General features: G+C 46.6%; 1 pseudogene; it reads right to left on the minus strand.

Moving 5' to 3' along the window:
• Positions 1-27,183, minus strand: part of LOC106591575 (protein PALS2-like) — a 44,083-nt pseudogene that overhangs the window by 11,398 nt on the left and 5,502 nt on the right.

The following is a 27,183-nucleotide window of genomic DNA, read 5'->3' on the forward strand; positions in this document are numbered from 1 at the left end:
TAACAACACCCACATGGTGAACTGAAGCCCTTTAGAGCAGGATCAGAGAGGTCTAACGGCTGGAGCTACTGTTATCACTATAACAACACCCACATGGTGAACTGAAGCCCTTTAGAGCAGGATCAGAGAGGTCTAATGGCTGGAGCTACTGTTATCACTATAACAACACCCACATGGTGAACTGAAGCCCTTTAGAGCAGGATCAGAGAGGTCTAATGGCTGGAGCTACTGTTATCACTATAACAACACCCACATGGTGAACTGAAGCCCTTTAGAGCAGGATCAGAGAGGTCTAATGGCTGGAGCTACTGTTATCACTATAACAACACCCACATGGTGAACTGAAGCCCTTTAGAGCAGGATCAGAGAGGTCTAATGGCTGGAGCTACTGTTATCACTATAACAACACCCACATGGTGAACTGAAGCCCTTTAGAGCAGGATCAGAGAGGTCTAATGGCTGGAGCTACTGTTATCACTATAACAACACCCACATGGTGAACTGAAGCCCTTTAGAGCAGGATCAGAGAGGTCTAATGGCTGGAGCTACTGTTATCACTATAACAACACCCACATGGTGAACTGAAGCCCTTTAGAGCAGGATCAGAGAGGTCTAACGGCTGGAGCTACTGTTATCACTATAACAACACCCACATGGTGAACTGAAGCCCTTTAGAGCAGGATCAGAGAGGTCTAACGGCTGGAGCTACTGTTATCACTATAACAACACCCACATGGTGAACTGAAGCCCTTTAGAGCAGGATCAGAGAGGTCTAACGGCTGGAGCTACTGTTATCACTATAACAACACCCACATGGTGAACTGAAGCCCTTTAGAGCAGGATCAGAGAGGTCTAACGGCTGGAGCTACTGTTATCACTATAACAACACCCACATGGTGAACTGAAGCCCTTTAGAGCAGGATCAGAGAGGTCTAATGGCTGGAGCTACTGTTATCACTATAACAACACCCACATGGTGAACTGAAGCCCTTTAGAGCAGGATCAGAGAGGTCTAATGGCTGGAGCTACTGTTATCACTATAACAACACCCACATGGTGAACTGAAGCCCTTTAGAGCAGGATCAGAGAGGTCTAATGGCTGGAGCTACTGTTATCACTATAACAACACCCACATGGTGAACTGAAGCCCTTTAGAGCAGGATCAGAGAGGTCTAATGGCTGGAGCTACTGTTATCACTATAACAACACCCACATGGTGAACTGAAGCCCTTTAGAGCAGGATCAGAGAGGTCTAATGGCTGGAGCTACTGTTATCACTATAACAACACCCACATGGTGAACTGAAGCCCTTTAGAGCAGGATCAGAGAGGTCTAATGGCTGGAGCTACTGTTATCACTATAACAACACCCACATGGTGAACTGAAGCCCTTTAGAGCAGGATCAGAGAGGTCTAATGGCTGGAGCTACTGTTATCACTATAACAACACCCACATGGTGAACTGAAGCCCTTTAGAGCAGGATCAGAGAGGTCTAATGGCTGGAGCTACTGTTATCACTATAACAACACCCACATGGTGAACTGAAGCCCTTTAGAGCAGGATCAGAGAGGTCTAATGGCTGGAGCTACTGTTATCACTATAACAACACCCACATGGTGAACTGAAGCCCTTTAGAGCAGGATCAGAGAGGTCTAATGGCTGGAGCTACTGTTATCACTATAACAACACCCACATGGTGAACTGAAGCCCTTTAGAGCAGGATCAGAGAGGTCTAATGGCTGGAGCTACTGTTATCACTATAACAACACCCACATGGTGAACTGAAGCCCTTTAGAGCAGGATCAGAGAGGTCTAATGGCTGGAGCTACTGTTATCACTATAACAACACCCACATGGTGAACTGAAGCCCTTTAGAGCAGGATCAGAGAGGTCTAATGGCTGGAGCTACTGTTATCACTATAACAACACCCACATGGTGAACTGAAGCCCTTTAGAGCAGGATCAGAGAGGTCTAATGGCTGGAGCTACTGTTATCACTATAACAACACCCACATGGTGAACTGAAGCCCTTTAGAGCAGGATCAGAGAGGTCTAATGGCTGGAGCTACTGTTATCACTATAACAACACCCACATGGTGAACTGAAGCCCTTTAGAGCAGGATCAGAGAGGTCTAATGGCTGGAGCTACTGTTATCACTATAACAACACCCACATGGTGAACTGAAGCCCTTTAGAGCAGGATCAGAGAGGTCTAATGGCTGGAGCTACTGTTATCACTATAACAACACCCACATGGTGAACTGAAGCCCTTTAGAGCAGGATCAGAGAGGTCTAATGGCTGGAGCTACTGTTATCACTATAACAACACCCACATGGTGAACTGAAGCCCTTTAGAGCAGGATCAGAGAGGTCTAATGGCTGGAGCTACTGTTATCACTATAACAACACCCACATGGTGAACTGAAGCCCTTTAGAGCAGGATCAGAGAGGTCTAATGGCTGGAGCTACTGTTATCACTATAACAACACCCACATGGTGAACTGAAGCCCTTTAGAGCAGGATCAGAGAGGTCTAACGGCTGGAGCTACTGTTATCACTATAACAACACCCACATGGTGAACTGAAGCCCTTTAGAGCAGGATCAGAGAGGTCTAATGGCTGGAGCTACTGTTATCACTATAACAACACCCACATGGTGAACTGAAGCCCTTTAGAGCAGGATCAGAGAGGTCTAATGGCTGGAGCTACTGTTATCACTATAACAACACCCACATGGTGAACTGAAGCCCTTTAGAGCAGGATCAGAGAGGTCTAATGGCTGGAGCTACTGTTATCACTATAACAACACCCACATGGTGAACTGAAGCCCTTTAGAGCAGGATCAGAGAGGTCTAATGGCTGGAGCTACTGTTATCACTATAACAACACCCACATGGTGAACTGAAGCCCTTTAGAGCAGGATCAGAGAGGTCTAATGGCTGGAGCTACTGTTATCACTATAACAACACCCACATGGTGAACTGAAGCCCTTTAGAGCAGGATCAGAGAGGTCTAATGGCTGGAGCTACTGTTATCACTATAACAACACCCACATGGTGAACTGAAGCCCTTTAGAGCAGGATCAGAGAGGTCTAATGGCTGGAGCTACTGTTATCACTATAACAACACCCACATGGTGAACTGAAGCCCTTTAGAGCAGGATCAGAGAGGTCTAATGGCTGGAGCTACTGTTATCACTATAACAACACCCACATGGTGAACTGAAGCCCTTTAGAGCAGGATCAGAGAGGTCTAACGGCTGGAGCTACTGTTATCACTATAACAACACCCACATGGTGAACTGAAGCCCTTTAGAGCAGGATCAGAGAGGTCTAACGGCTGGAGCTACTGTTATCACTATAACAACACCCACATGGTGAACTGAAGCCCTTTAGAGCAGGATCAGAGAGGTCTAATGGCTGGAGCTACTGTTATCACTATAACAACACCCACATGGTGAACTGAAGCCCTTTAGAGCAGGATCAGAGAGGTCTAATGGCTGGAGCTACTGTTATCACTATAACAACACCCACATGGTGAACTGAAGCCCTTTAGAGCAGGATCAGAGAGGTCTAATGGCTGGAGCTACTGTTATCACTATAACAACACCCACATGGTGAACTGAAGCCCTTTAGAGCAGGATCAGAGAGGTCTAATGGCTGGAGCTACTGTTATCACTATAACAACACCCACATGGTGAACTGAAGCCCTTTAGAGCAGGATCAGAGAGGTCTAATGGCTGGAGCTACTGTTATCACTATAACAACACCCACATGGTGAACTGAAGCCCTTTAGAGCAGGATCAGAGAGGTCTAATGGCTGGAGCTACTGTTATCACTATAACAACACCCACATGGTGAACTGAAGCCCTTTAGAGCAGGATCAGAGAGGTCTAATGGCTGGAGCTACTGTTATCACTATAACAACACCCACATGGTGAACTGAAGCCCTTTAGAGCAGGATCAGAGAGGTCTAATGGCTGGAGCTACTGTTATCACTATAACAACACCCACATGGTGAACTGAAGCCCTTTAGAGCAGGATCAGAGAGGTCTAATGGCTGGAGCTACTGTTATCACTATAACAACACCCACATGGTGAACTGAAGCCCTTTAGAGCAGGATCAGAGAGGTCTAATGGCTGGAGCTACTGTTATCACTATAACAACACCCACATGGTGAACTGAAGCCCTTTAGAGCAGGATCAGAGAGGTCTAACGGCTGGAGCTACTGTTATCACTATAACAACACCCACATGGTGAACTGAAGCCCTTTAGAGCAGGATCAGAGAGGTCTAATGGCTGGAGCTACTGTTATCACTATAACAACACCCACATGGTGAACTGAAGCCCTTTAGAGCAGGATCAGAGAGGTCTAATGGTGCTGAACTCACCTGCATTCTTGGACATCAGGTACATCATCTTCTTCTTCTTCTTCTTTCCTGTTAGTGTTCCACAGAGAACACCTGGGAGGAACAAAACACATTAAAAGTTCACTGAACCACAAGAGGGCACCAGAGTAAACATATTTCCTAAGTACGTCTGAGTTGTGGACACAAGTAGAGGGGAAGTTATTCATTAGAGTGTGGATTCAGCCTATACTTTCATGACAGTTTGCTGCCAAATGTGATCATTTGAGAAATAAACTGTCATGTATAGAGGCTGTGTGTATATAGTACACTACTTTCACTATATAGGGTAAAGGGATCCATTTGGGACACAGCCGAGGACACAAACAGGTGGGAAGAAGATACGACTTTGGGGTAGATGTCAGTACTTTGTTGAGTATAGAGATGTGTGTTACAATTCCATTTCACCTTAGAATACTGCCTGGTTCAACTGAGTTATATAGGCAGGTGTAAAAAGTCTAACTACCTAATAATAATGACATTTTAAGCACTTTTCAAACACCCAAAGTCACTTTACATAGTCAGAAATGTACCTGATCCATTCCATTCTCTCCTCACAAAGGCCTTCCTCTTTTCCTCTAAGAACTGACTGGGGATCAGTCCTGTGGCTCCTCCCACAACGTTGACTGCCTGAGGGACAGGATGTGAGGTCAGAGACGTGCTACTTCCTGCTTCTCTTGCTCTACTCTTAAGGATCAGTTCATTTTTTGTAAATTAAAAGTCACAAATGGAATACTAGTCCCTATCCCATTAGGGGCGCTCAGGGCCGGGTTAGGACAGTTGGAAGCAATATGATTAAAAGTAGTGACGCACCGATATTACATTTTTGGTGACGCACCGATATTACATTTTTGGCCGATACCGATATCTTCCTTGCCAAAAAAAAAGAATACCGATATCCCCCTCAGAAAAAAAGGCCTTTTAAGCATTCTAGTACAGTTAAATAGTTAACACACACACATGGACGCAGCGGTCTAAGGTACTGCATCTCAGTGCAAGAGGCGTCACTACAGTCCCTGGTTTGAATCCAGGCTGTATCACATTCGGCCATGATTGGGAGTCCCATAGGGCGGCGCACAATTGTCCCAGCTTTGTCCGGGTTTGGCCGGGGTAGGCCGTCATTGTAAATAAGAATTAGTTCTTAACTGACTTCCCCAGTTAAATAAAGGTTACACACACCACAAAGTTACTATGTTGGCATTTACACATGTCCCCATTACCAGTAAAACATCATCAAAACATATTTATTTCACTTACTTGCTGTGCTGTTTGGTTGTTCATTTGTTCAGACGTTTCATTCTCAACCAGGATTTCCATGGAATGCGTTTGGGTCTTTGCGTGTCAAAAAAGTTACACGTCAAATAAGCTTGTTGACCAATCAGTGACTGCACGTCACATAATAATTTAACGCGTTCATACATTTCTTTACGTAGTTATTACACTAGCACTCGTATTTCATGTCACAACGATTCATCGATACGTATGCTATGATGCTGATAAAGTTGTCTCGTGTACCTACAGTGCTGGTCATAAAAAAAAGCTAGCTAGCTCATAGATGCAAACAATGTTCTCCCCCAAAAACATAGCAAAACGACATCATCTGTTTCAGTAGCTATAGTTATAGCTAGGTGTCATCTAAAATAACCCTCATTTATAAGACAGTTCTTATTTGATTAATGGTGGTCGGACACACCTATGTGAAGATAGCCACAATAAGGATTAGCCAAAATAGTGGACTTTGCGGTTAGCCTTCAAAATAAAGGTATGCCATTGACAGTGATGCAAATGAATACAAATAGTATAAATATGGCATAGTTTAATAGATCATGCTAAACGAGGTTGGAATGTTATATAAAATCAACAAAAGACAATTTGTTAATTTGACAAAAGCTTTTGAAAACACACTGGATGTATTATACTTTAGAATTGCATTGGGGGCATACTTATTTCACTGTACAGCCTTACCTATGGGTTGTGGATCAATGACATGGGGTATCAGTCTACTCAGTGACACCCAGAGAACATTAGCATTATAGTTCTTATTGCAGGACTCTGAAACAACTGTGAATTGAGCCACATTTATTGTCAACCTATACTACGTGGATGTTTTGGAGTCTGATAACTGAGGAGGACGTTGGGAAAAAATATATTGGGTATTGAGTAGACTGATACCCCATTTCATTGATCTCCAATCCTTATGTAAAACTGTACAGTGCAATATGAATGTCAACACACACAATAGGCTGACTGTGGAGGTGATTTCACACAGTCACAGTCCCGCGATAAGAGCTACAACGCTAATATTTGCATAAACTCTTCAGTTGTGTTCTGTGGGTGTCACCGAGTAGACTGATACCCCATTTTTTGACACGCAAAGACCCAAACGGCGCTCCATAGTATGCCGTGAAGCTAATACTGTGTAACTCCGGTAGGGCAACATCTGAACAATAGCGCACTTGGTGGCGTTAGTGTGCCGGTGCTCGACCAGTTGCGAAAGCCAACATCACCCACGACAGAGAACGGTTGATTGTCAAGAGCAATGAATTCCATTATCTTGGTGTTAATGGATTTCGCCTTCGAGTTGTCTCGCTGAAATGTTCTTACTCTTTCAAATGACTGCTCGAGCCACACAGCAGACATTGTGGGCTAGGTTAGGAATGCACGTGTAGCGCCACATTTTACGTGGCGTCATTACGTCATATACGTCAGCTTTGACATCTGTTTTTAACATCGGCGTTAAACTAGACATCGGGCCTGAGGCCGATGTTCAACATTTTTAGCTTAATATCGTTCGATTCCGAAATATATCGTGCATCCCTAATTAAAAGTTCCACCAAGCCAATCAGAAGACAAGATGGAGCATGGAGCTATTACCATATTGCTTACACTGCATCTATCCATCCAGTTGTTGTCCATCCTAAGGGTGGATGTGGGAAAGTCATTCAACCCTGAGTCTAAGAGAACGTTCCTCTGAAAGTAGTAGCAGAGCCATATATTTGATCAATAAGGCATGAGGACCTGTGGATTACAGATGAATAACACACAGCTAAGGGCTGTTCTGGGGTCAGCAGTACCTACCTGCCACCAGTTAGGGTCCTCTCTGTTGACAATGTGCAATACATCTCCTTTAGAGAAGGCCAGGCCAGCCTCCTTACAGGGGATCAAGTTGTCTGTGGCTGGGCTGTAATTAAAGTGGGTTTTCAGATGCACCTGGAAAACAAGGTCTGTGTTACCATAGATACGGCTTCAGGTAGAAAAAGGAAATAGGAGGGGTGTTTAACAACAATGACATCCTCTTCAGATTGTAAATCACCAACAGCCCAACGCTCTACAGTCTGTACTGTGAGAATCTACAGAGAGAAACAATCTACAGGACTGTATCTCTCCAGGAACAGGGTTAGAGAGCCCCGTCCTACAGGACTGTATCTCTCCAGGAACAGGGTTGGAGAGCCCTGTCCTACAGGACTGTATCTCTCCAGGAACAGGGTTGGAGAGCCCTGTCCTACAGGACTGTATCTCTCCAGGAACAGGGTTGGAGAGCCCTGTCCTACAGGACTGCATCTCTCCAGGAACAGGGTTGGAGAGCCCTGTCCTACAGGACTGCATCTCTCCAGGAACAGGGTTGGAGAGCCCTGTCCTACAGGACTGCATCTCTCCAGGAACAGGGTTGGAGAGCCCTGTCCTACAGGACTGCATCTCTCCAGGAACAGGGTTGGAGAGCCCTGTCCTACAGGACTGTATCTCTCCAGGAACAGGGTTGGAGAGCCCTGTCCTACAGGACTGTATCTCTCCAGGAACAGGGTTGAAGAGCCCTGTCCTACAGGACTGTATCTCTCCAGGAACAGGGTTAGAGAGCCCTGTCCTACAGGACTGTATATCTCCAGGAACAGGGTTGAAGAGCCCTGTCCTACAGGACTGTATCTCTCCAGGAACAGGGTTGGAGAGCCCTGTCCTACAGCACTGCATCTCTCCAGGAACAGGGTTGGAGAGCCCTGTCCTACAGGACTGTATCTCTCCAGGAACAGGGTTAGAGAGCCCTGTCCTACAGGACTGTATCTCTCCAGGAACAGGGTTAGAGAGCCCTGTCCTACAGGACTGTATCTCTCCAGGAACAGGGTTAGAGAGCCCTGTCCTACAGGACTGTATCTCTCCAGGAACAGGGTTAGAGAGCCCCGTCCTACAGGACTGTATCTCTCCAGGAACAGGGTTAGAGAGCCCTGTCCTACATAAGGCCTCACAGCAGAATGTGCTCTGGTTGGTGTGTATATGTATACAGTTCCCTACTCCTCCCCATGCCCCAGATCAGCTGTCCTTTCCTTTCCTCCTCCCCATGCCCCAGATCAACTGTCCTTTCCTTTCCTCCTCCCCATGCCCCAGATCAGCTGTCCTTTCCTTTCCTCCTCCCCATGCCCCAGATCAGCTGTCCTTTCCTTTCCTCCTCCCCATGCCCCAGATCAGCTGTCCTTTCCTTTCCTCCTCCCCATGCCCCAGATCAGCTGTCCTTCTCTTTCATACACTCTCTCCCTCCTCCTCGATCTGCCTCCCTCCCTCTTCCCTTCCTTCCTTCCTTCCCTCCCTCCTCTTCCCTCCCTTCCTCTTCCCTCCCTCCCTCCTTCCTCTTCCCTCCTCTTCCCTCCCTCCCTCCCTCCTCTTCCCTCCCTCCCTCCCTCCTCTTCCCTCCCTCCTTCCTCTTCCCTCCCTCCCTCCTTCCTTCCTTCCTTCCTTCCTCTTCCCTCCCTTCCTCTTCCCTCCCTCCTTCCTCTTCCCTCCCTCCCTCCTCTTCCCTCCCTCCCTCCTCTTCCCTCCCTCCTTCCTTCCTTCCTCTTCCCTCCCTCCTTCCTCTTCCCTCCTTCCTCTTCCCTCCCTCCTTCCTTCCTTCCTTCCTCTTCCCTCCCTCCTTCCTTCCTCTTCCCTCCCTCCTTCCTTCCTTCCTTCCTCTTCCCTCCTCCTTCCTTCCTTCCTCTTCCCTCCCTCCCTCCTTCCTCTTCCCTCCCTCCTTCCTTCCTCTTCCCTCCCTCCTTACTTCTTTCCTTCCCTCCCTCCTTACTTCTTTCCTTCCCTCCCTCCTTCCTCTTCCCTCCCTCCTTCCTTCCTCTTCCCTCCCTCCCTCCCTCCTTCCTTCCTTCCCTCTTCCCTCCCTCCTTCCTTCCTCTTCCCTCCCTCCTTCCTTCCTTCCTTCCTCTTCCCTCCCTCCCTCCTTCCTCTTCCCTCCCTCCTTCCTTCTCTTCCCTCCCTCCTTCTTCCTCTTCCCTCCCTCCTTCCTTCCTCTTCCCTCCCTACTTACTTCTTTCCTTCCCTCCCTCCTTCCTCTTCCCTCCCCTCCCTCCCTCTTCCTCCCTCCCTCCTCTTCCCTCCCTCCCTCCTCTTCCCTCCCTCCCTCCCTCTTCCCTCCCTCCCTCTTCCCTCCCTCCCTCCCTCCTCTTCCCTCCCTCCCTCTTCCCTCCCTCCCTCCCTCCCTCCCTCCTTCCTCCTCAGTGCCCCAGTTATCCCATGAAGTGTATTAATAGGACCAGTGTGTCCCAGGCAGGGTAACAGTTCCAGGCCCATGCCCTGTCATTCTGGGTTAGGACCAGGTCAACTGTCTCCCCCTCAACCACCCTGACAGGTACAAAAACAGAGGGATGTTAAAAGGCAAAGATAACTTCATAGAAAATGACTCAAGTAAAAGTCACCCAGTAAAATACTACTTGAGTCAAAGTGTTTGGTTTTAAATATGTATCAAAAGTAAATGTAATTGCTAAAATATACTTAAGTATCAAAAGGTAAAAGTATAAATCATTTCTAATCATTTTTTACTGTAGAAAACCAGACGGCAACATTTTCTTGTTCCAGCCCTGCTTTAACACATCTGACTCTACTAATCACCTCAATGAAGTGAATCAGGTGTGTTGGTGTAAAAAGTCTACATTCCCAATGTCACTCCAAGAGGAGGATGGTTAGCCACCCGTGTTGGAGTCATTAGGATGTGAATGGAAGCTAACTGAAACTGAGGGACCTACCTGAAATCTGGTCAATAACAAACTGTTATTTTTGTTTTCTGTTGCAAAACATTCTGCTACGGTTCACTAATAAATAGGACCCTGTTCTCACCTGTGGGGGTGCTGGAGTGTCGCGGTAGCTGGGCAGGATCTTGAGGGTGATGCCCCCCTGGCAGTCCCTCAGCAGCTCCAACAGCTCCTTGGGATCGCTGCCCACCTCGCGCCCGTTCACCTCCCTGATGACGTCTCCCGCGTGCAGCATGCCCTGCCGGTCAATCATACTGCCGTGCAGGATCCTGGCTATCACCAGCTCCCCGCGTGCCACCCTGAACGTCACGCCCTGAGGAGGAGAAGAGAGGAGAGAAAGACAGAGGGGGATTGAGAGAATGGAGAGAGAGACACAGAGAGAGAGAGAGACAGAGACAGAGAGAGAGAGAGACAGAGAGAGACAGAGAGAGAGAGAGAGACAGAGACAGAGAGAGAGAGAGACAGAGAGAGACAGAGAGAGACAGAGAGACAGAGAGAGTGGTTAATGCATCAGATAGGGGATTTAAATATTCCATGTAACTAACCTGCTAACTACAAACTATGAACAGTCATCCAGATCTTGCAGATTGATTGGTAATGTCTGAGACAACGTCCTAAATGGTACCCTGTTCCCTACATAGTGCACCACTATTGACCGGAGCCCGGCTATTGCTCCCTGGTCAGAAGTATTGCACTATATAAGGAATAGGGTGCCATTTGGGACTCAGTCATTAACTCACCAGTGGTTCGCCAGCCTTCTTCTGAATGCCAATCATCCTGACGGCGTCAGCGAGCACAAGCGGGCTGGTCGCCATGGCATTACTGTTCACCTCCGACGGCAGCATCTCATAACATTTAGCTGCCACCTTGTCATGGGCCTCAATCAGAGACTGGAGAGAGAGAGAGACAGAAATACAGAGAGAGAGAGTTAGCTGCCACCTTGTCATGGGCCTCAATCAGAGACTGGAGGAGACAGAGAGAGACAGAGAATACAGAGAGAGAGAGAGAGAGAGACTGGAGAGAGAGGAGTCAGGGTCGATCAGAGACTGGAGGAGACAGAGACTGGAGGAGAGAGAGACAGAGACTGGAGGAGAGAGAGACAGAGACTGGAGGAGAGAGAGACAGAGACTGGAGGAGAGAGACAGAGACTGGAGGAGAGAGACAGAGACTGGAGGAGAGAGAGACAGAGACTGGAGGAGAGAGAGACAGAGACTGGAGGAGAGAGAGACAGAGACTGGAGGAGAGAGAGACAGAGACTGGAGGAGAGAGAGACAGAGACTGGAGGAGAGAGACAGAGACTGGAGGAGAGAGAGACAGAGACTGGAGGAGAGAGACAGAGACTGGAGGAGAGAGAGACAGAGACTGGAGGAGAGAGAGACAGAGACTGGAGGAGAGAGAGACAGAGACTGGAGGAGAGAGAGACAGAGACTGGAGGAGAGAGAGACAGAGACTGGAGGAGAGAGACAGACAGAGACCGGAGGAGAGAGACAGACAGAGACTGGAGGAGAGAGACAGACAGAGACTGGAGGAGAGAGACAGAGACTGGAGGAGAGAGACAGAGACTGGAGGAGAGAGACAGACAGAGACTGGAGGAGAGAGACAGACAGAGACTGGAGGAGAGAGACAGACAGAGACTGGAGGAGAGAGACAGACAGAGACTGGAGGAGAGAGACAGACAGAGACTGGAGGAGAGAGACAGACAGAGACTGGAGGAGAGAGAGACAGAGACTGGAGGAGAGAGACAGACAGAGACTGGAGGAGAGAGAGACAGAGACTGGAGGAGAGAGAGACAGAGACTGGAGGAGAGAGAGACAGAGACTGGAGGAGAGAGAGACAGAGACTGGAGGAGAGAGAGACAGAGACTGGAGGAGAGAGAGACAGAGACTGGAGGAGAGAGAGAGACAGAGACTGGAGGAGAGAGAGACAGAGACTGGAGGAGAGAGAGAGACAGAGACTGGAGGAGAGAGAGAGACAGAGACTGGAGGAGAGAGAGAGACAGAGACTGGAGGAGAGAGAGAGACAGAGACTGGAGGAGAGAGAGACAGAGACTGGAGGAGAGAGAGACAGAGACTGGAGGAGAGAGAGACAGAGACTGGAGGAGAGAGAGACAGAGACTGGAGGAGAGAGAGACAGAGACTGGAGGAGAGAGAGACAGAGACTGGAGGAGAGAGAGACAGAGACTGGAGGAGAGAGAGAGACGGGGAGACTGGAGGAGAGAGAGAGACAGAGACTGGAGGAGAGAGAGACAGAGACTGGAGGAGAGAGAGACAGAGACTGGAGGAGAGAGAGACAGAGACTGGAGGAGAGAGAGACAGAGACTGGAGGAGAGAGAGACAGAGACTGGAGGAGAGAGAGACAGAGACTGGAGGAGAGAGAGACAGAGACTGGAGGAGAGAGAGACAGAGACTGGAGGAGAGAGAGACAGAGACTGGAGGAGAGAGAGACAGAGACTGGAGGAGAGAGAGACAGAGACTGGAGGAGAGAGACAGAGACTGGAGGAGAGAGACAGAGACTGGAGGAGAGAGAGACAGAGACTGGAGGAGAGAGACAGACAGAGACCGGAGGAGAGAGAGACAGAGACTGGAGGAGAGAGAGACAGAGACCGGAGGAGAGAGACAGACAGAGACTGGAGGAGAGAGAGACAGACTGGAGAGAGACAGACAGAGACTGGAGGAGAGAGAGACAGAGACTGGAGGAGAGAGAGACAGAGACTGGAGGAGAGAGAGACAGAGACTGGAGGAGAGAGAGACAGAGACTGGAGGAGAGAGAGACAGAGACTGGAGGAGAGAGAGACAGAGACTGGAGGAGAGAGAGACAGAGACTGGAGGAGAGAGAGACAGAGACTGGAGGAGAGAGAGACAGAGACTGGAGGAGAGAGAGACAGAGACTGGAGGAGAGAGAGACAGAGACTGGAGGAGAGAGAGACAGAGACTGGAGGAGAGAGAGACAGAGACTGGAGGAGAGAGAGACAGAGACTGGAGGAGAGAGAGACAGAGACTGGAGAGAGAGAGAGACAGAGACTGGAGAGAGAGAGACAGAGACTGGAGGAGAGAGAGACAGAGACTGGAGAGAGAGAGAGACAGAGACTGGAGGAGAGAGACAGAGACTGGAAGAGAGAGAGACAGAGACTGGAGGAGAGAGAGACAGAGACTGGAGGAGAGAGAGAGACAGAGACTGGAGGAGAGAGAGACAGAGACTGGAGGAGAGAGAGACAGAGACTGGAGGAGAGAGAGACAGAGACTGGAGAGAGAGAGAGACAGAGACTGGAGGAGAGAGAGACAGAGACTGGAGGAGAGAGAGACAGAGACTGGAGGAGAGAGAGACAGAGACTGGAGGAGAGAGAGACAGAGACTGGAGGAGAGAGAGACAGAGACTGGAGGAGAGAGAGACAGAGACTGGAGGAGAGAGAGACAGAGACTGGAGGAGAGAGAGACAGAGACTGGAGGAGAGAGAGGACAGAGACTGGAGGAGAGAGAGACAGAGACTGGAGGAGAGAGACAGAGACTGGAGGAGAGAGAGACAGAGACTGGAGGAGAGAGAGACAGAGACTGGAGGAGAGAGAGACAGAGACTGGAGGAGAGAGAGACAGAGACTGGAGGAGAGAGACAGAGACTGGAGGAGAAATGATTATTGAACAGTGACTGTATTATTCCAGTAGAACACTAAGCCAACAGGGGAACTAAAAACATCACCACACAGAAAGGAAACAGAGTAAAAGAGTTGGATTCATAACCTCACTCCTCAGCTGAACATGTCTCCACTCACGCTATAAAAAAAGTGAAAACAATGGCTGACATTTCTATAGAGCAGTTCTGCTAAGACGTTGTCTAGTGTGTAGTCATGTTTGTTTGTGAGGCAGAGGATCCCTGGTTGCAGCCCAGTAAGGGACAAGGACAGGGAAGAACGTGACACTGTTAATCAAGTACACACCTGTTACAACATCACAAGACACACCAACATATCACACAGACCTGTATCCACACCCTCCTCTTCAACAACACTATTTCATCATGTCATAGTCAAGCAGCACTCACTGATTTACTACCAAATGACAAGAGAGAAACACACAGCCTACTGGGTAACTGCCCCTCCAGGTATATGAACCAATCACAGCTCTTCTTCACAAATAGACTAGACTTCTTCCAACACAACCAGTGCATGTTTAAGACCAAAAGCAGCATGCAGGAAATACAATCATGAATCAGTCCCAAAGGAAGGAAAGGAGGAACAAGACTGTTAAGTTCTCACCTGCAGAGCAGCCATATCACAGGATGAATGTCTGACTCACACACACAGAGACACAGAGAGAAAAACAGAAGGAGAGAAAGACAGAGACAGAGAGACAGAGAGAGACAGAGAGACAGAGAGAGAAACACAGAAAGACAATGAGAGAGAGCAGCAACATGCATCAGTACAGATCTGGTTCACACATGATAGAACTCCCTAACCCAGAAATCAGTGTCTACCTCCCCACTAGACCCCTCCACTCCCATTGGACCAGGGACATAGCCCCCCTCAGGCCGCAGTTTCTCATTGGTCCAGACAGAAAAGGCTATTTTTTTCTCTCTAGGAGGGGCAAGTAGCAGAGGCAGAGAGAGTGAGAGTCAAAGACAGATTATTAATAACCAATGGTGCCCTGAGGACAACAATTTATTATTATTAATAATAATATTATTACAAATGACAAACTTAACACAACGGCTTCCAACACCACAAAAACAATTATTCAATCCAAACAGTTGCAGTTCTCCTTAAACACATTCAGTATTACAGCTCTAACTGCCGTAGAGGCATCAGAGAGTCAATATGTCTGACGTTCTGCAGGCTTTTACAAAAATGGAGGGCACCTACATCGGTACGTACTAGTGGAACCTGGACAGTTCACCATCCCTGTGAATGGGTTGTAACAGTGAAGTGAGGTAGATCAGAAGCTTCTACAGTAAAGCTTTGTCAACAGAAAGAGAGTAAAGAAGTGATGTACGGGACTTTAATGAGGACCAGCCAACCTTTTGATACAGGATGCAGTGATGCGTATTAAAACTGTCACCTGTGATAAAGTGAAGGACGCTACGGTAGACAGACGGCATCCAATGGTTTAAGATTAGTGGCTGCTACACTCCCATGGATGGTGTCACCATAGTCAAGAAGTGGCAGGAGGAGTTGACTGTATAAATCTCCTTCCTGCTGTTTAGGGAGAGGCATCATCTATTTACATAAAAAGAAGCCTACTTTAAAATATCAGCTTCTTAAAGGAAAACTCTTTTGGTATTTGTTTTATTAGTCCAGTGTTGACATACAGAATTCATCCCCATATCATGTCAAATGCATCATACAGGGATGGTTTATGCATTTTGGAAGTTACATATCTTGAAAACCTTTTGGGACTATGTCAACAATGGACTAATGAAACAAATACTAAAATATAGTTTTGTGGTGGAATTTTTCCTTTAAACTAGCTCATCTAGGTCAAATTATTGTTCATCCAAAAGCCCAGATATTTATAGGCAGGAACCTGCTCGATGAAAGAACCATCCACTGCATAAATGTGTAAGCCATCTGAAGTATTTCTACGAGAATTAGAAAACATCATACATTTAGTTTACCGCATGAAGAACCAATTATAAATCAACAAGGACTTTCTGCTAGGTGACAAAATCAGACTACAGCTTCAACAGCCTGGTCAGCCGGAGGGGCAATAGCGTACATAACAGTGTCATCTGCATACAGATGAATGTTACAGGTTTTTGCAGATAGACGGAATATAAATAGTAAAGAGGACAGGTCCCCAAAAATCGACCACTACAGGACACCTTTAGTAATATCCAGGTAACTTGACACCATCAGAAAGCACAGTGTCCTGTCTGATGGATACTGTACACAAAAGTATGTGGACACCCCTTCAAATTAGTGGATTTGGCTATTTCAGCCACACCCGTTGCTGACAGGTCTATAAAATCGAGCACACAGCCATGCAAACTCCATAGACAAACATTGGCAGTAGAATGGCCTTACTGAAGAGCTCAGTGACTTTAAAACGTGGCACTGTCATAGGAAGTCAGTTCGTCAAATGTCTGCCCTGCTAGACCTGCCCCGGTCAACTTTAAGTGCTGTTATTGTGAAGTGGAAACGTCTAGGAGCAAACAACGTCTCAGCCGCGAAGTGGTAGGCCACAAGCTCACAGAACAAGACCGCCGAGTGCTGAATGCCGTAAAAATCGTCTGTCCTCGGTTGAAACACTCACTACCGAGTTCCAAACTGCCTCTGGAAGCAACGTCAGCATAAGAACTGTTCATCAGGAGCTTCATGAAATGGGTCTCCATGGCCGAGCAGCCGCACACAAGCCTAAGATCACCATGCGCAATGCCAAGCGTCGGCTGGAGTGGTGTAAAGCTCACCGCCATTAGACTCTGGAGCAGTGGAAAATCACTCTTGAAAGATGAATCACACTTCACCATCTAGCAGTCTGACAGACGAATCTGGATTTGGCAGATGCCAGGAGAACACTACATAGTGCCAACTGTAAAGTTTGGTGGAGGAGGAATAATGGTCTGGGGCTGTTTTTCATGGTTCGGGCTAGGCTCATTAGTTACAATGAAGGGAAATCTTAACGCTACAGCATAAAATTACATTCTAGATGATTCTGTGCTTCCAACTTTGTGGCAACAGTTTGGGGAAGGCCCTTTCCTATTTCAGCAGGACAATGCCCCTGTCCACAAAGCGAGGTCCATACAGAAATAGTTTGTCAAGATCGGTGTGGAAGAACTTGACTGGCCTGCACAGAGCCCTGACCTCAACCCCATAGAACACCTTTGGGTTGAATTGGAACCCCGACTGCGAGCCAGGCCTAAACACCCAACATCAGTGCTGACCTCACTAATGGTCTTGTGGCTGAATAGAAGCAAGTCCCTGCAGTAATGTTCCAACATTTAGTGGAAATCCTTCCCAGAAGAGTGAAGGCTGATATAGCAGCAAAGAGGGACCAACTCCATATTAATGCCTGTGATTTTGGAATGAGATGTTCGACAAGCACGTGTCCACATACTTTTGACCATGTAGTGTAGTTCCAACCAGAGAGAAAGAGAGCGAGAGAGAGGCAGAGAGAAAGAGATTATGATTTTTATTTTAATAATGTTAATCTCCAAAGTAAACTTTGGCAACATGTACATTGTTACATCATGCTAATAAAGCAAATTGAAATGAGAGAGAGCGAGAGGCAGAGACAGTGAGGCAGAGACAGAGAGGCAGAGACTTCAGGAGTAATATGGTGATTGTTTCTGTAAACAGCTCTGACAGGAGAGTCATTCTCTAGTCTACTCTCAGACTAGCTCTAACAACTCAACGATACTTGTGTGAGTGTGTACACATGGGGGTGTGAGTGTGTACACATGGGGGTGTGAGTGTGTACACATAGGGGTGTGAGTGTGTACACATAGGGGTGTGAGTGTGTACACATAGGGGTGTGAGTGTGTACACATAGGGGTGTGAGTGTGTACACATAGGGGTGTGAGTGTGTACACATAGGGGTGTGGGTGTGTACACATAGGGGTGTGGGTGTGTACACATAGGGGTGTGGGTGTGTACACATAGGGGTGTGAGTGTGTACACATAGGGGTGTGGGTGTGTACACATAGGGGTGTGGGTGTGTACACATAGGGGTGTGAGTGTGTACACATAGGGGTGTGAGTGTGTACACATAGGGGTGTGGGTGTATACATGGGTGTGTGTGTGTACCTTGAAGTGTGGTTCCTGGAGGATGTTGGCTAGTTCCTCAGCGGAGGCGTCTCTACTACTCAGTCCTGTGAGGAAGTCTAGGATCTCTGAGACCAGCTGCTGGTTGTTGTCTCTCACAGCCTCCAGCTTCACATCCGCCAGCCTCTCATGGGCCTGCAGAGAGACACATTAATACACACAGTATTTAGTTCAGGTCCTTTTAACTATCCCAACGCCTAGGACCAAGAGGCATGGAGAGACAACGTTTAGTTATTCTGCCCCCAGCCTCTGGAACAGCCTGCCAGACAACCTGAGGAGGGCTGAAACTGTGGACATATTTAAAAGAGATCTTAAAACATCTTTTAAGTTGAGCTTTTCCTTTGGGTGCTTTTTAGTCGTTCAGTTTTTATTCTTATTCTTTCATTTGTTGTGTAGTAAATATGAAATATTTCAGTTTTTATTTGTTTTTTCCTATGAAGCACATTGTGTTGCATTCCATGCTGTAGAAATAAAGCCTGATTTGATTTATGCGTGCCCTGGTCAGTTTTCTTCCTGTGAAAAGTGAACCTAGTGTAAATGTCCACCAGATGTCAGCATGTCACAACAAACAAACAAACACACTACTCCTTATGTCCTTTCTCTTGCATTTCTAAGATGGTACAAAAAAAATAGTAAACATTAAACGCATATTTTTTCTTTGTGTTTAGTGAGTCCGCCAGATCAGAGGCAGTAGGGATGACCAGGGATGTTCTCTGTTTAGTGAGTCCTCCAGATCAGAGGCAGTAGGGATGACCAGGGATGTTCTCTGTTTAGTGAGTCCGCCAGATCAGAGGCAGTAGGGATGACCAGGAATGTTCTCTGTTTAGTGAGTCCGCCAGATCAGAGGCAGTAGGGATGACCAGGGATGTTCTCTGTTTAGTGAGTCCGCCAGATCAGAGGCAGTAGGGATGACCAGGGATGTTCTCTTGATAAGTGTGTCAATTAGACAATTTTCCTGTCCTGCTAAGCATTCAAAACACAACGAGTACTATTGGGTGTCATGGAAAATGTATGGAGTAATAAGTACATTTTCTTTAGGAATGTAGTGAAGTAAAAGTAGTCAAAAATATGATTACTATAGTAGAGATTCACCCCAAAAAATACTTTAGTAACAATACTTTAAAAGTAGTAAAGTACTTTACACCACTGCAAAAGGAAAAAAGATCGAATCAAATACTACCAAGGGACAACTGCACAGTGTAGTGTACACACTACCTCTCACCCATACAGCCCAGATGCAGAAACAGGTTTTAAAGTAAAGTACAGATACCCCCCAAAAACTGCTTAAGTAGTACTTTAAAGTATACTGCTCAAAAAAATAAAGGGAACACTTAAACAACACAATGTAACTCCAAGTCAATCACACTTCTGTGAAATCAAACTGTCCACTTAGGATGCAACACTGATTGACAATAAATGTCACATGCTGTTGTGCAAATGGAATAGACAACAGGTGGAAATTACAGGCAATAAGCGAGACACCCCCAATAAAGGAGTGGTTCAGCAGGTGGGGACCTCTGACCACTTCTCAGTTCCTATGCTTCCTGGCTGATGTTTTGGTCACTTTTGAATGCTGGCGGTGCTTTCACTCTAGTGGTAGCATGAGACGGAGTCTACAACCCACACAAGTGGCTCAGGTAGTGCAGCTCATCCAGGATGGCACATCAATGCGAGTTGCGGCAAGAAGGTTTGCTGTGTCTGTCAGCGTAGTGTCCAGAGCATGGAGGCGCTACCAGGAGACAGGCCAGTACATCAGGAGACGTGGAGGAGGCCGTAGGGAAGGCAACAACCCAGCAGCAGGACCGCTACCTCCGCCTTTGTGCAAGGAGGAGCAGGAGAAGCACTGCCAGAGCCCTGCAAAATGACCTCCAGCAGGCCACAAATGTGCATGTGTCTGCTCAAACGGTCAGAAACAGACTCCATGAGGGTGGTATGAGGGCCCGACGTCCACAGGTGGGGGTTGTGCTTACAGCCCAACACCGTGCAGGACGTTTGGCATTTGCCAGAGAACACCAAGATTGGCAAATTCGCCACTGGCGCCCTGTGCTCTTCACAGATGAAAGCAGGTTCACACTGAGCACATGTGACAGACGTGACAGAGTCTGGAGACGCCGTGGAGAACGTTCTGCTGCCTGCAACATCCTCCAGCATGACCGGTTTGGCGGTGGGCCAGTCATGGTGTGGGGTGGCATTTCTTTGGGGGGCCGCACAGCCCTCCATGTGCTTGCCAGAGGTAGCCTGACTGCCATTAGGTACCGAGATGAGATCCTCAGACCCCTTGTGAGACCATATGCTGGTGCGGTTGGCCCTGGGTTCCTCCTAATGCAAGACAATGCTAGACCTCATGTGGCTGGAGTGTGTCAGCAGTTCCTGCAAGAGGAAGGCATTGATGCTATGGACTGGCCCGCCCGTTCACCAGACCTGAATCCAATTGAGCACATCTGGGACATCATGTCTCGCTCCATCCACCAACGCCACGTTGCACCACAGACTGTCTAGGAGTTGGCGGATGCTTTAGTCCAGGTCTGGGAGGAGATCCCTCAGGAGACCATCCGCCACCTCATCAGGAGCATGCCCAGGCGTTGTAGGGAGGTCATACAGGCACGTGGAGGCCACACACACTACTGAGCCTCATTTTGACTTGTTTTAAGGACATTACATCAAAGTTGGATCCGCCTGTAGTGTGGTTTTCCACTTTAATTTTGAGTGTGACTCCAAATCCAGACCTCCATGGGTTGATAAATTGGATTTCCATTGATTATTTTTGTGTGATTTTGTTGTCAGCACATTCAACTATGTAAAGATAAAAGTATTTAATAAGATTATTTCTTTCATTCAGATCTAGGATGTGTTGTTTAAGTGTTCCCTTTATTTTTTGAGCAGTGTATTTTTACTTAAGTACTTTACACCACTGCGGTTTATAAATTAGGCAGGTCCCTGGCCTCTACAGACTCTGTGACATGGCTGGCCCTCTGAAACACGTTGTAGATGACATTTCACTGCAGTGTTAAACATAGATGTGCAGCTGTTAACTCCATGCACCCGGCAGTAACCACCGAGACTTAGGCTGGTGTTACACAAAGCAACTTTAACACAATTTTAGTTGCAGTTGCAAGTGACGTAATCTCAAGCAACTTTGCTGTTACATGAAGCAACTCAAATGTGATTAAAATTGCATGCAACAGCCAATCAAATTGAAGCTGATGGTTTGAGAATTCTAAACTCAAACCATGTGATCTGCTGCATTACGTTGTGGTTTCACTAAAGTGTTGACCAACTGTTTGGTTATTGGAACAGCAAGGACACAGTAGAAACGCAGCCTGTACAATTTAGCCTAAAGGACATTGCAAACACCAACACAGCTAGCTAGCTAGACAAAATTACACTGCAAACACCAACACCTAGCTAGTTAACAACGAGCTAACCAAGCTAGCACAGTTCATGGTGGACAATTTCAGTTGAAACTGGTCAAAGAGAGGTTTGGCTTCTCTTCGAAATTACATTTATTGACTGCTAAACCATGTACAAATAATGTGTATACAATTCCTGTTGTGTTAGTCTCTGTTCTGTCAACCCTGAACGCGGGTTGTTCTGCGCAGCGCGGATAGCTGTGTTGACATGACAGTTGGGTCGGAATTCGAACCTTCAAATGGATCATGTGACAAAAGTGTTTGTTTTGATTGGCTGTTGCTTGCAACTAGTTGCAAAGTTTCAACTGGATTCAACCAAGTTGCAGATGAGATGCTTATTGGTTGCAGGGGGTGTTTCCCCAAGCAATCAAGAAACAACTCGGTTGCAAGCAACTAAAATTGCTGGCAAGTTGTGCCTTGACCTGGCAGACTGGCTGGCTAATGGGCCATACCCTACATTCAAACACTCGTGGCCAAAACGTTCCAGACTGCTGCTGTTTGACTCATGGCCGTTATTGGCACAGTCCGTTCTGACAAGATGGAGGAGACATTTATATGGTGGCGCTGAGTGCCTTTTCCTCTCCCCTCCTTCTCTACTCTCTTAATTGATGATATGATGGAGTGTGTATGTTACCTTGGCGAGGGAGCGGACTATAGGGCTCTCTATGATTCCCCTGAGGAAGAGGAGGTCGATGTCTTTGGCCCCCGTGGTGGGAGGCAGGTCTCTCAGGTTATCCAGCACCTGCTGCATGGCTGGAGGACAAACACAAAACGGCCTGGTATTTCAGAAACTTGGTAGCAAAGGTCCGCTCCATGTAGGGATAAAAAAGAAAAACACTCCCAAAATGAACACCTCCCTCTGGTCTTCCCCCACAACACCTGGCATATTTGGTACATAAGAACACACATCAACATCAAACCAGGATGTTCTGACAAGAGAATGTTTGTAAATGTGCACTGATGGTGGGACTTCCTGTCTGATCTAATTAGCTATCAGGAAGACCAGGCGGTCATGTCTAGCTACAGTGCTTTCAGAAAGTATTCAGAACCCTTGACTTTTTCCACATTGTTACGTTACAGACTTATTCTAAAATTGATTACATTATATTTATTTTCTTTCCTCATCAATCTACACACAATGCCCCATAAACAGGCTGAGAAATGTTTGCCAATTTATAACAAAAAAAAATAGAAATACCTTCTTTACATAAGTATTCAGAACCTCGAAATTGAGCTCAGGTACATCCTGTTTCCATTGATCATCCTTGAGATGGTTTCTACAAACTTCCAAAAAAAATTTTTTGGGGGGGGTTGTATCACTTGATTTACACAACATGCCTACCACTTTGAAGATGCTAAATATTTTTTATCATGAAACAAAGAAGAATTAAGATGAAAAACTACTAAAACTTGAGCGTGCATAACTATTCACCCCCCAAAGTCAATACTTTGTAGAGCCACCTTTGCAGCAATTACAGCTGCAAGTCTCTTGGGGTATGTCTCAACTTGCTAGACAGATCTAGCCACTGGGATTTTGGCTCATTCTTCAAGGCAAAACTGCTCCAGCTCCTTCAAGTTGGATGGGTTACACTGGTGTACAGCAATCTTTAAGTCATACCACAGATTCTAAATTGGATTGAGGTCTGGGCTTTGACCAGGCCAATGAGATCATGTGACACAGATTGCACACAGGTGGACTTTAACTAATTATGTGACTTCTGAAAGTAATTGGTTTCACCAGATCTTATTTAGGGGCTTCATAGCAAAGGGGTGAATACTAGAGGTCGACCGATTAATCGGAATGGCCGATTAATTAGGGCCGATTTCAAGTTTTCATAACAATCGGAAATCGGTATTTTTGGCCGCCGATTTGGCCGATTTTCAATGACGGCCTAGGAACGGTGGGTAAACTGCCTTGTTCAGGGGCAGAATGACAGATTTTTACCTTGTCAGCTCAGGGATTCAATCTTGCAACCTTACGGTTAACTAGTCCAACGCTCTAACCACCTGCTTTACATTGCACTCCACGAGGAGCCTGCCTGTTACGCGAATGCAGTAAGAAGCCAAGGTAAGTTGCTAGCTAGCATTAAACTTATCTTATAAAAAACAATCAATCAATCATAATCACTAGTTAAACTAGTAATATCATCAACCATGTGTAGTTATCTAGCCTGTCCTGCGTTGCATATAATCGCTTAGGTACACGTTGCTCTAACCATAAACATCAATGCCTTTCTTAAAATCAATACACAAGTATATATTTTTAAACCTGCATATTTAGCTAAAAGAAACCCAGGTTAGCAGGCAATATTAACCAGGTGAAATTGTGTCATTTTGCGTTCATTGCACGCAGAGTCTATATGCAACAGTTTGGGGTCGGCTGGCTCGTTACGAACTAATTTGCCAGAATTTTACGTAATTATGACATAACATTGAAGATTGTGCAATGTAACAGGAATAACGTTTTGTTTTCGAGATGATAGTTTCCGGATTCGACCATATTAATGACCTAAGGCTCGTATTTCTGTGTGTTATTATGTTATAATTAAGTCTATGATTTGATAGAGCAGTCTGACTGAGCGGTGGTAGGCAGCAGCAGGCTCGTAAGCATTCATTCAAAATAGCACTTTCGTGCGTTTTGCCAGCAGCTCTGTTTATGACTTCAAGCCTGTCAACTCCCGAGATTAGGCTGGTGTAACCGATGTGAAATGGCTAGCTAGTGCGCGCTAATAGCGTTTCAAACGTCACTCGCTCTGAGACTTGGAGTAGTTGTTCCCCTTGCTCTGCATGGGTAACGCTGCTTCGAGGGTGGCTGTTGTCGATGTGTTCCTGGTTTGAGCGAGGAGAGGGACAGAAGCTATACTGTTACACTGGCAATACTAAAGTGCCTATAAGAACATCCAATAGTCAAAGGTATATGAAATACAAATCGTATAGAGAGAAATAGTCGTATAATTCCTATAATATCTACAACCTAAAACATCTTACCTGGGAATTTTGAAGACTCATGTTAAAAGGAACCACCAGCTTTCATATGTTCTCATGTTCTGAGCAAGGAACTTAAACGTTAGCTTTTTTACATGGCACATATTGCACTTTTACTTTCTTCTCCAACACTTTGTTTTTGCATTATTTAAACCAAATTGAACATGTTTCATTATTTATTTGAGGCTTTATTTAACTAGGCAAGTCAGATTTAAGAACACATTCTTATTTTCAATGACGGCCTCGGAACAGGGGTTAACTGCCTTGTTCAGGCGGGATTCATTTCTGCAACCTTCCGGTTACTAGTCCAACGCTCTAACCACCTGCCTTACATTGCACTCCACAAGGAGCCTGCATGGCAGGCTGACTACCTGTTACGCGAGGGCAGCAAGAAGCCAAGGTAAGTTGCTAGCTAGCATTAAACTTATCTTATAAAAAACTATCAATCTTAACAATCCCTAGTTAACTACACATGGTTGATGATATTACTAGTTTATCTAACGTGTCCTGCGTTGCATATAATCGATGCGGTGCCTGTTAATTTCTCATCGAATCACAGCCTACTTCAACAAACGGGTGATGATTTAACAAGCGCATTTGCGAAAAAGCACTGTCGTTGCACCAATGTACCTAACCATAAACATCAATGCCTTTCTTTAAAATATTTTTAAACCTGCATATTTTGTTAATATTGCCTGCTAACATGAATTTGTGTCACTTCTCTTGCGTTCCGTGCAAGCAGTCAGGGTATATAAAGCAGTTTGGGCCGCCTGGCTCATTGCGAACTGTGTGAAGTCCATTTATTCCTAATAAAGGCCGTAATTAATTTGCCAGAATTGTTCATAATTATGACATAACATTGAAGGTTGTGCAATGTAACAGGAATATTTAGACTTAGATAAATACGGTTCCGTATTTCACTGAAATAATAAACGTTTCGTTTTCGAAATGATAGTTTCCGGATTCGACCATATTAATGACCAAAGGCTCGTATTTCTGTGTGTTATTATGTTATAATTAAGTCTATGATTTGATAGAGCAGTCTGACTGAGCGATTGTAGGCAGCAGCAGGCTCGTAAGCATTCATTCAAACAGCACCTTCGTGCGTTTTGCCAGCAGCTCTTCGCAATTCTTCAAGCATTGCGCTGTTCATGACTTCAAGCCTATCAAAAAAAATTATGGCAAATCGGTGGTCAAAAATACCGATTACCGATTGTTCTGAAAACGTGAAATCGGCCCTAATTAAATCGGCCATTCCGATTAATCGGTCGACCTCTACACTGCATGTACATGTCCTTGTATGAACGGCCTGTCTCACACCTCAGTAGATATCGGGAAGACCAGGCGGTCAGGTCTAGTTTTATACAACGGGTCGGTCTAATCCTGAACCGCATTCCAGCCTGTGTCTATTCCACAAGTTACCAGCAGCTACATTTATTAAGTTAAAATGCCTATTTACTCTGTTCCATCTGACTGCGCAATCCACTGTCTCATCTACCCTGCCAGGTCATTTATGAACTTCATCTCCACTATAAAAAGTATGTAGACATTATCTACCATTTCTTTTAGACTAACATTTCATTTTCAACAGCGGAGATTTGTATAAACCTTGCTGTCTGTCTCTGACATTTGCAAAATGTTTTCAATATTCAAATTCGATCTCCAGCTGTCCCATAGTAATAAACGAGTCGGGACGAGACAGACAGAGAGACAGACAGACTTTCTCAGCCACAGACAGGGAGGCAGGCAGGCAGCGTTTCTCAGCCACAGACAGGGAGGCAGGCAGGCAGGCAGCGTTTCTGAGCCACAGACAGACAGACAGCGTTTCTCAGCCACAGACAGGGAGGCAGGCAGGCAGCGTTTCTCAGCCACAGACAGGGAGGCAGGCAGGCAGGCAGCGTTTCTCAGCCACAGACAGACAGCGTTTCTCAGCCACAGACAGGGAGGCAGGCAGGCAGCGTTTCTCAGCCACAGACAGGGAGGCAGGCAGGCAGCGTTTCTCAGCCACAGACAGGGAGGCTGGCAGGCAGCGTTTCTCAGCCACAGACAGGGAGTTAGGCAGGCAGCGTTTCTCAGCCACAGACAGGGAGGCAGGCAGGCAGCGTTTCTCAGCCACAGACAGGGAGGCAGGCAGGCAGCGTTTCTCAGCCACAGACAGGGAGGCAGGCAGGCAGCGTTTCTCAGCCACAGACAGGGAGGCTGGCAGGCAGCGTTTCTCAGCCACAGACAGGGAGGCAGGCAGGCAGCGTTTCTCAGCCACAGACAGGGAGGCTGGCAGGCAGCGTTTCTCAGCCACAGACAGGGAGGCAGGCAGGCAGCGTTTCTCAGCCACAGACAGGGAGGCAGGCAGGCAGCGTTTCTCAGCCACAGACAGGGAGGCAGGCAGGCAGCGTTTCTCAGCCACAGACAGGGAGGCAGGCAGGCAAGCAGCGTTTCTCAGCCAGTTGAATCATGAATCAGCTGGCATCATTTTTACACACATATACAAAGAAATGTCAATTGAAAAAAGGTCAAAACGAAGTGCAGCTAGTTTCCAGTCTTTCCATCTTCAGTTTGATGTGATTGTGTTGGCTGTGTTGTTGGCTAGCTCCTATGAACAACAGAGTCCTGACGAGAGAACACATTTTC

Source organism: Salmo salar, chromosome ssa05 (assembly GCF_905237065.1).
Source record: "Salmo salar chromosome ssa05, Ssal_v3.1, whole genome shotgun sequence".
Classification (NCBI taxonomy): domain Eukaryota; kingdom Metazoa; phylum Chordata; class Actinopteri; order Salmoniformes; family Salmonidae; genus Salmo; species Salmo salar.